Genomic DNA, 11,410 nt, shown 5'->3' with positions numbered 1-11,410 from the left:
ATTCCAACTTGATGTTAATAATACTTTTTTACATGGTTATTTAGAGGAAAATGTCTACATGTTACCCCCTACAGGATACATGAAGGCTCAGTCTAGTCAAGTCTGCAAACTAAAGAGGTCCCTATATGGCCTCACACAAGCTTCAAGGCAGTGGAATCTTGAGCTCACTTCCAAGCTTTTGGAATTTGGTTTTCAGCAATCTCCACATGATCATTGCTTATTTTGGAAGCATTCTAATCACAGTTTTCTTGCTTTATTGGTTTATGTAGATCATATACTCTTCACAGGGAGCTCTGTTCCAAACATTGATGACGTCAATGTCTGGAATAGGTGACCAAAAGTCAATTAGATTGACGGTTTTGAGAACCATTCAAGTAATCTTTATTTAAACAATGTTGTCCAGATGAATATGGTAAGTATTCGTCTTTGACACATGTATCTGTTGTGCTTATCAAATTACGTTAAGCACTGCTTTGACGTAACAACAAATGCCCAAAGACAACTTAATAACCCATGTAGTTGGGCTGCGGATGACGACTATGAAATCAACTTATGAGGATTAGTCTGAAATGTTCCAAGTTGAGAACCTCGAGACTGGGCATCGAGAGTCCTACTGAGACTTGCACTAAGTATTGCATTCATTAGATGAGTGTCGTGTTTCATCTGACAGATGTTGGACGTCTATGCAAGTTTAATGGGTTAGTTGACAAGGTGGTCAACTGACTGAACTGACTCATGGGATCGTCATATGAAAGCCTTACAGACTTGGTCGGTATTACTTGAGTCCCCGACTCCGATAGTATGGGAGTAGTCCTCAGACTTGAGGAATCACGGCAGTCACATGCAAATGATGACTGTATCTTGGGTTTGTGCGAGAGGTGATTGTATCACAAACACGGTCATCATAAGCCTTATCCAGCGCAATCGGAGTATGTAGCGAGGATGGTGAGTTCCAAGAAGAGGATCCATCCCCTATCAGTACATGACAGAGGTATCTCCTATGCGCTTGAAGATGCGTTAATGCTCTATAAAACTGTGGCCGTAGTGGTTTATTGAATAGAAAAAAGAGGTTCCTATATCGAGAAACTAAGCATGACTCAATCTTAAGTATTAAGCATAGATGCTTAGTCTAGTATGGGAGCCGACACCCAATTCCATGCCCTAAACTAAGGCTGGGATATGGCAGATGGAAGGACCATACCATTCGCCTAGTCTCTAGTGCCATAGACCATTGCTAGATGGCCACCTGTGGTGGCAGAATTTCTTGATCAAGGGTTGATCGAGAATTATTAATTAAATTAGATTTAATTAATAATAATATTTGATACTAGCCCAAGTATAGCTGAAAGGTGAACCTAAAGAGTCACACACAAATCACTGAGAATGGACGAGGAATTAATTGAGAATTAAAATCATAAGTAATTGGATTACTTACAAATAAGAGGGATCCATTGGATGGAGGAGCCCAATGACAAATTAATAGACTTAACTTATATTGGGTTTGCCTTTATTATTTAATAAGTTGGACTTATTAGTTAATAAAGGCTTATTAGGCTCATGTATTTAATTGAATTAAATATATGATAGCTTTAATTAGGTGGATATTAGTTAAATTGAGTTAAACTAAAATTAGTTGGGCCTTGCATTTTATCTCCAAAAATCCGCCAAATCACCCTAATTAAAGTTGTTGGAAAATTCTAAGAAAGAAAATAATTGACTAACAACTATCACTTTTGGAAAGTGTTAAATTAGTCATTCTTTATTTGGAATAAAAAATCTATTACCTTATGGATTATAGAATGAACTTAGACACAATCTAGTACATCCATAAAAGGTATATATATTAGTTATTTGAAATTACTAATAATGTTACACAACACAAAATTAATTTCCTATCCCTAAAAGCCCCATTCGGCTGCCCACTCTCTGAAGCACACTTGGTTTTTTTTTTTCCTCCCTAATTCTTTTATAGCAAATTGAATTGAGGGATCCCGTATTTCGATGTGGTTTGGAGTGTCTTTAGAGGGCTTCTACGTTGAAGTCACGCGTGAACAGACCAACGAAAAGGAGTTCGAAACAAATCAAGAAAAAGGTAATTCTTGATTTATGTTTCTTGCTCTTCTCATTTTATTTTTACCATTAGCCCCATTTAGTTTTAATTGTTATTATTAACTATACCGAACGCTCGAGAACTCCAAGGGTACATCCCTTGGAATCATGGTATTATTATGTTTGGCTTTTAATTTTCGTATTTTTTATTACCACTTTCGTTTGCACGTTCTCGGGCCGATCCACTCGTATTTTTCCTTTCTTTCAAGTGGTATCAGAGCCCGATTCAATATAGGGGCTATAGTTTTATGTGAATAAGCATGATTATACGATTTTATTGCTTTTGAAGCATGTTATTTGTTTTTGCTTATTTCTGAATGATTATATGAGAAAATTAACTTGTTTAATTTTTGCAATTTTGGATGCTTTAAGTATTTTAAAAAAAATAGGATTTTCTAGTAAAATACCTGGTTTTAGTTTTAGTTTAATGTGTGGAAAATAAAAAAAAATTGGTACTACAGCAGGCTGTCGCGCTCGATGGAAGAAAATGCGCGTGCAAGACAGTGGATGCCCCGCACGCTGCGCAGACCTGTGAGCATGTGCAAGCGGTCTATGCGTGCGGGTACTGGTAGGGGAGCCAGCATGCACACTGCCGGTTGTGCGATCGCTGGGCTGCTGCTGCAGTTGATGGCCAACGGTTGGGCCGTTTTTCGCCATTTCTTCCAAAAAATCGGATTTTCTAATTTCTGCATATCTTTTTTAAAATTATTACTTTTTGCTAATTTAATTTTGGATAAAATTGGATCTTTTCTGGAATTAAATTTCTTTAATTAATTTGGTTAGATTGCGTGCATTGGATGCACAGGACTTTGTCATCCTTTTCTACATATAATTGTTTGTCGTGACATTGGATGTCACGGTATTTTCTTGGGATGTTCATTTTCTTATCTGGAATGCTTAATATTGTATGCTCGTTGAATATGGATGGATGATCACATAGCCCTGGACCGCATGTATGTCTTTTAATTTTGTTGGGTGGTCCCAAGTGCCCTTGTAATTTGTTTTTCTTCCTCCTTCTCCGTTTTAGCCTTGGAATAATAAGGCTTGCTATCTCCCTTCCTAACTTCTTATCGGGGTTTCTTTTTAAATTATAATGAGAGTAGTATAGGATATTCTGGTGATGTTTTTATTTTAATCAAGCGAATGGAGAAGAAGGTCCATGGAGGAGGAGGCCCACAAGAGGGCGGCCCATCGAGATATTACTAGGCTTATTTATATGTTGATGGATAAAATATTTAGGCAGTCTTTAGACTCACTACAGGCTCAGTAGGTCGTATAGGTTGGGCTCGTGATCACCAATAGGGGTATGCTAGGTTTTATTGCATCCGATGCATTTACTTAAGGCTTTAAATATTTTATATTTATGCATGTAATGCTGTCATGTGATGGGTCTCGGTCTAAAACTCAATATTAACTGTCACTTGGTTGGACCAAGTTAAATTGTGAGGGCCCAAAATGAACTTGAATCAAAATAATTTGATCTATCCAAGATTTCCATCAACAATAATTTGGTGAGGAAGCTGCCACTACCCAAGTATGGTATTATGAGTCATGGCACATTTAGACTACGTGAAGCTGCACCATTATTGTAAATATAGAAAACGCTCACTATTTTCTTGTCTCACGAGTCATGGGGGGCTACGATTGAGGTATGATTTAATTGATGGGTTAAGCCGTTCAACAATTAAGCCAGTTTCTCCAGCATCCTCGCACATCCCACTGGACTGCTGCCATTCATATCCTCCGCTATCTCAAAGGGACCCCCTCACTGAGTTTATTCTTCTCTGGTCAAATTTCATTTTTTCTCAATGCTACTCAGACGCGTCTTGGGTTGCCTGCTTCGATCCTCACAATTCCATCACTAGTTTTTGCATATCCTTGGCTCTTCTTCATTTCTTGGAACACGAAGAAGCAGGCCATTGTCTCTCGTTCTTCTACAAAATCAGAGTATTGGAGTAGGGGGTCAACTGCTTGCGAGCTTCTTTGCATTTCTTACCTTTTTCGTGAGCTCCAGGTAAATCTTCAGCTGCTTATCCCTTATTGGTGCGATAACAAAGCAACTCTACACATCACCGCAAATTCAGCCTTCCACGAGCATACGAAACATCTCGAAATTGATTGTCACCTCATACGTGATCAATTTAAGTTGGCGTTATTGCCCCTGCCCATATTCTAAGTTCGCAACAGCTCGCTGATGTCTTCACTAAGGTTATCTCTATTGGGGACTTCACTTGCATTGTTGCCAAGCTTGGACTTGCTGTCTCCAGCTTTTGGGGGGATGTGGAAACATAGGCTCGGCCTTAAGTTAGCCTCTCTAGCAGAAGGTGTTCACAAATGTGAAGGATGTGATTGGAGAATTCATGTTCTAAAGCTTTCAAAAGAATATACATTTCAGACTAGAGAGTGCTATCCTAAGCACAAATGTGAAGTCTAAATGGTTGTTAGGAAAATACGAAAGTTCTTTCAAATCAGACCCTAAGAGAAATGTTAAAGGCTTTAGAAATGATGTGATAAAAGATATTAGAGTTGGTGTGTCTAAATCTCAAGCTTATAGAGCTAAACATAAGGCAATTGAAAAAATTGAGGGTAAGGCAGAAGAACAATATGGGTTGCTATGGGATTATGCAGATGAATTGAGAAGAAAGCAATCCAAGATCCACAGTAATTTTAAAAGTAAGCAATGACATGGATGCTGTTGGTGCAAAAGCTTTTCAAAAAATTTATGTCTGTTTTGAGGGTTTGAAACAAGGATTTAAGTTGGGGTGTAGGCCATTGATTGGTGTAGATGGATGCCATTTAGAGGGTCCATTTGGAGGGGTGTTGTTAACAGCAGTTGGGATAGATCCCAACAACAACTCATTTCCTATAGCTTATGCAGTAGTAAACAAGGAGAATGAAGATAATTGGGAATGGTTATGCTTCTACTTGTTTGATATGAATGTGTACTCATACTCCCTCGTTATGCTTAGATCAACTTTTAACAACAACAGGAACCATTCCCAATTATCTTTATTCTCCTTGTTTACCACTACATAAGCTATAGGAAATGAGTTGTTGTTGAGATCTATCCCAACTGTTGTTAACAACACCCCTCCAAATGGACCCTTTAAATGGCATCCATCCACACCAATCAATGGCCTATACCCCAACTTAAATCCTTGTTTCAAACCCTCAAAACAGGCATAAATTTTTTGAAAAGCTTTTGCACCAACAACATCCATGTCATTGCTTACTTTTAAAATTACTGTGAATCTTGGATTGCTTCTTCTCAATTCATCTGCATAATCCCATAGCAACCCATATTGTTCTTCTGCCTTACCCTCAGTTTTTTCAATTGCCTTATGTTTAGCTCTGTAAGCTTGAGATTTAGACACACCAACTCTAATATCTTTTATCACATCATTTCTAAAGCCTTTAACATTTCTCTTAGGGTCTGATCTGAAAGAACTTTCATATTTTCCTAACAACCATTTAGATTTCACATTTGTGCTTAGGATAGCACTCTCTTATCTGAAATGTATATTCTTTTGAAAGCTTTAGAGCATGAATTCTCCAATCACATCCTTCAACACCACATTTAGCATATATTCTCCTTCCATCATTTTTTGTAATCTTGAGTGTCCTTTTAGTTTTTACTGCATGGGAATGGACAACCAATCTAAATTCAGTTTTGTTAGAAAATATCATCCCAAATTTTAGGTCATATGTATCAACATTAATGAAAATTGGAAACTTAGACCCCTGCTCAGCGTCAGAACCCTCACCACTATCAAAATCTTCATCACTAGATCCTTTGGTCCCCTCAACCCCACCATCTGAATCAGCCCCACCATCAGGTTCACCCCGCTCCCTATCATTGTTTCCAGTCTACTCAGCATCCATATTTGTATTGTCATTAAATAATTCATCATCATTTTCTTCTTCAGCCTCCCCCATCTCATATTCACGGTCACTAAAGTCCTCACATTCAGAGTATGTTTCATTTGTATCATTCTCATCAATATCAGCCCCCTCATTAGTTTCAAGCCTAACACTGGAAGACCCAACTTCAGTCCCTATATCATTTATCCTTATATCTAAGTACACATCAACTACCCTGTCAATATAATGATCCAAACAAATAGATACTAAATCATCTGCAGAGCATAAAAGTTGAAATCCATGTTCACCCAACTTGTAGTACATCTTGAACCCATTTACATACCCCAAATTCAAACACAAATGATCCAAATAACTTAGACAAATGGAATTTATGTCTACATAATCATAAACACCAATCAACCCCACTTTATAATCAGCAGAGCCATGATTACTACAGAATTGTCCACCATGATGCAATTTCAGAGTAACAACGGGAGACAAATATCTGAAATAATTAAAGCAAGTAGTAAATATCATGCTTATACAGTATAAGATCAATATATAAATATATATATATACACAGAAAAACTGAAAAATCATGTGAGAGATATATACACACATATATCAAAGGGGGGACCACCATGTGAAAGCAACAATAAAGCCTCAATTTTTTAACCAAACAACACCATAAAAAGCCTCAAGTTTTTAACTAAGCAACACCAAAAAAATCCATCACATGGTCAAAGATTCTTTTCAGCAAACAGAGAGAAATGTACATGTCGGACCACCAGTTAGAATAAATAAACAATGATACAGGTAATCTCTCACTATCTACTATTTAATGCGAAAAACCAAAAGCTTCAGTTCAAATGTGCTACATACCGTAATCGGGAGGGGGGTTTCCGTTTTCTGAGGGGTGGTGTAGAGCCATGTTAATTACCCACGCTCACCAAAACTTTGCCTTCAACAATGGCCGACACTTTGCTCACCAAAACCTTGCCTTCAAAGCGAGGAACAACAGTATTTCAATAGAACAAAAACTCAGCAAAAAGGGTTTTTTTTCAAAGCGGGGAACAGTCGTTTTTCCTCTTCGATAGCAAAAAATGTTGAGAGATTCTCTTAGTTTATAAGAATGTGAACGAAGAAGAAGCGCAGGTGAACGAACGAAGAAGAAGCGCAGGTGAACGAACGAAGAAGAAGCGTAGGTGAACGAACGAAGAAGAAGCGCAAGTGAACGAACGAAGAAGCGCAGGTGAAAAGGGGAAAAAATTTAGGGCTTTTGACTGTTGTAAATTTGGGTCTTTTCCTTCTAATTCAGTGCAAGATGAAGTGAACTTTCTCACGTGCAAATCACGTGAGAAACGACCTAACGGATTTCAGCAGCAGGCGTCAACTTTTAACGAAAATCCCCATCCGGTACTGAAATTGGAAAAAAAATCCACTTACAGGACCAAATGTGCGAATTGCCCTTAGTATGTGACTAAAATTGGAATCGGGTCCAATTATGGGACCAAAAATGTAATTTACCCTTTTTAACTCAATTTGGTCCCTCTAACAAATTTTCAATGAAAATATAGCTAGATTTTGACTCTTTGGAGGGTAAAATAGTTAATAAGTTTAATTTTAGTACTTTAGTTCCTTACGCCTCCTTCACTTTTGGTGATGTGATTAAAATTTGATTGATTAAATCGTGATTAATGTTAGGATTAGTGAAGGAGGGACCTATTTATTAGTTGTTTACATTACTTTCTTGAAACACAATCAAGACTCCAATATGAAAGATAGTATTTCTAACATCTTTACCTTGCATCCTTATTTTGAGTGATAATATATGGAAAAGTCATAAGACCCTTACAAAAGTCAAGGTTGTCAACATCAATTTTCAGCATGTGCGTTCTCCATTACTACTTTTTTTGTGATTTTTATTTTGCTCAAGTGAAATTTGCTCTATCTTCCCCAACAGGCCACCGCTTCTCAACATTCCAGTCACCAGGGTTGGTTGTTGGAGGCCGCCATAAGAGTCATTGTTACTGTTGAAAGTTATTTTTTAAGGCGAGATGTCATCATACAACATTATGACCACCTATTATTTTGCCTTCTTGACTGATTTGAGCTCTACAAAAACATAGTATAATATCATTTCTCATTACTACTATGAAAAATCCACCCACAAATCACTTATATTCTTTATTAACTGACATGGGTTGGCTATAATCTTCAAAGTCATTCATCGTATGTGTTACTAGTACAAGTTACCTACTATGTTTGGGAGCAATCACATAAATACTTCGTATATCTTTAACTATTCTAACATCTTAATGTTGTTGATTTATTTTGGCTTAAGATCATTAAGTAAGTTTTTTCTTTGAAGGAAAAATAAAAAAATGACTATATATGTAATTGGTGGAAATTTCTGTGGCTAAATTAAATAAAAAATTAGCTATGGAAACAGAGACGAAAATAACCAAGTCTCAGCCATCTCGATTTTTAAGCAATCATTTAGCATATCAGAGACGGAATTTAGCGAAATTATAAATCCGTCTCTAAAATAAAAATTATTAATAATTTATCATAAAAAAGAGTTCCGTTTCTAAATCCGTCTCTCATAAAGACGAATTTTGTTCCGTCTCTAAATTTTGGTCTCTGATATCCTGTTTTCTTGTAGTGTTTGGAGACAGATATTTGTTTTAGTATTTGACCTCATTAAGTGCAAAAGTTTTATTATTGAATTATCTTAACAAATTGTTAATCTATTACCGTAAATATTATTGGCATCTATTTTTTCATTCTCTTTCACCGTGCATTTCAGTGAAGTAGCATTTAAGAAAATCTACTAATTTCCAGATTGACTATTAGATGCAAAGTATCCAAACATGTGACAGTGAATGTGAGAAATGAGTCGTGATTTGATGCATAGCTCAGGTTCGCGGGTGAACTCTATGGAATTTAGCTCCACCAATAAATTAATTGTAATTCAGAGTTGCTTATGTGGAATGGAAGTTGTTACGTGAACACCATGGACGTCAAATAACCCAAGACGTCGATTTCGCGGATGTCCTAGAGAAGCTATAAGTTGTCTCTCCTAAACTTTTATTTTTAATATTGTGTAAATTTATATGTACTATTGGGACATATGTATAATGAAAAACAATTTGTTTGATCATTGATAAGAAACTAATACAAATGCAGAATACAATTCATGTTTACAGCAAGAATGGAAACTGCTTTCATTCTATCTTCACACCCCAAAAATTACAGAGGAGTTGGGCATAAATACAGAGAAGAAGGGGAAGAAGAAAAAAAAGAAAAACAGAAAACTAATCAGAAAACTAATCCTGAACAAACTTAGCAAACTGTACACATCACTGCCTACTAGGCGCCACGTCACGCTTACTCAACAACTAGTAAAAATGCAGAAGTAAAGAAACAACAAAAAAAAAAACGTAAAGATAGCAAGCATTCTGCAACTGTAGTTCTTGCTTGCTGATGATGAAGGTGAGTTCTTCAAACTCAACCTGGATGCTACTCGCGTATGATTGCAACATCCCCCCCACAAGTTGGACTTGGGAAGGTAAAGAGCAAGCCCAACTTGTCCAGCAAAACAGAGAAGGAAGAATCGGAGAGAGATTTAGTGAACAAATTTGCGAGTTGATCACCGCTGCGAACGAAAACAGGAAGTAGAAAACCAGATTTGTAGCAATTGCGTACAACGTGGCAATCGATATCGAGGTGTTTCGTTCGCTCGTGAAACACGAGGTTAGCCATGATGTGAATGGCAGCCTGATTGTCACAATGCAAAGGAATTGGGCGAGTTAAGGAGATACCAAAATCACGTAGTAAGTACGAGATCCATTGAAGCTCACATGTAGTCGCAGCCATACTGCGATATTCTGCCTCCGCCGAAGAACGAGAAACTGTACATTGCTTCTTGGTCTTCCAAGAAACAAGGGCTGGACCAAGGAAGATAGCAAAACTAGTAAGCGATCGTCGTGTGTCCGAGCAAGACGCCCAGTCTGCGTCACAGAAAGCTTCAAGCTGCAAAGAGTTGGAGGAAGGAAAAAAAAGACCTATGTCAGGACACCCTTACAAGTATCGTACCAGGTGCATAGCAGCAAGCCAATGTGATTGGCAGGGACGCTGCAAATATTGGCTTAATTGCTGGACTCCATGCGATATGTCGGGACGCGTGAAGCTGAGGTATAATAGTCGTCCAACTAGGCGGCGATAAGGTTCTGGGTCATCAAGCACAACATCAGTATCAGAGCATAGTTTAATCCCAGGAGGTAATGGAGTAGCTGCACTCTTTCCTTGCTGCAATCCACAATCAGAAATGATATCCAATATGTATTTTGACTGAGTAAGAGATGTACTAAACTCTGAATGAGCTATTTGAAGTCCCAAAAAGTAGCGAGCAGTGCCCAAATCTTTAATAGTAAAAAGGCTGTGAAGGTGAGCCTTAACTTGAGCAATGTGGTCAAGAGAATGTGCCATGATGAGTACATCATCAACGTATACCAATAATCCAACAAATCCAGATTCTAACCTTTTGAAGAACAAACAGAGGTCGTGTTCTGATTGCTGAAAACCAAAGGCTTCGAGACTTCACATGAACTCCAAATTCCACTGACGCGAAGCCTGTTTGAGCCCATATAAGGATCGTTGGAGAAGGCAGGCATGACCGGGGGGAACCATGTATCCTTCAGGTGCTGTCATATAAAGTTCCTCATCAAGACGCCCATGAAGAAAGGCGTTATTAACATCTATTTGGTGAAGTGGCCAACCAAAAGCTGAAGTGATAGCCAAAAACAAGCGCACTGTTACTGTCTTTGCAACTGGAGAGAACCTGTCTGTGTAGTCGAGTCCCTCCACTTGTGTGTATCCCTTCGCTACAAGTCGCGCTTTAAACCATTCTATGGAGCCATCCTCACGTAACTTGGTCTTGTACACCCACTTGCAACCGATGGGGTTCTTATTAGAAGGTAACGGAACCACCTTCCATGTCTGGTTCTATTCTAATGCCTGCAACTCTTGATTCATGGCTTCAATCCACTGAGGTATAGCACAAACCTCCTTGTAATTCCTAGGCTCCTGCAACATAGAAAGTGAAGCAACAAAATCCACATATGCAGAGCTAAGGGCAGTAATGGTGGGAGTAGGAGAACTAGCAGTGAAGTGGCACACAAAGTCATCAAGCCACGAGGGCCTATGGTGAGTGCGAAGAGACCTGCGAATAGGAGGAGGAGTAGGAGAAGGAGTGGGTGCATTAGGAAGAGAGGAAGTCTCATTTGGCAATGTAGGACTTGGTAAGATAACCTCATCAGTGTCAGCTGTTAAGGGAACTTGTGGAAGAGGAACAGGGGATGGCGAACGTTGATGTGCAGCAAAAGAAAATATGTGCTCATGGAACTATACATTCCTGGAGATGAAAACAGAATGAGAC

This window comes from Sesamum indicum, linkage group LG11, assembly GCF_000512975.1.
Source record: "Sesamum indicum cultivar Zhongzhi No. 13 linkage group LG11, S_indicum_v1.0, whole genome shotgun sequence".
Lineage (NCBI taxonomy): Eukaryota > Viridiplantae > Streptophyta > Magnoliopsida > Lamiales > Pedaliaceae > Sesamum > Sesamum indicum.
This window is presented reverse-complemented; position numbering follows the sequence as displayed.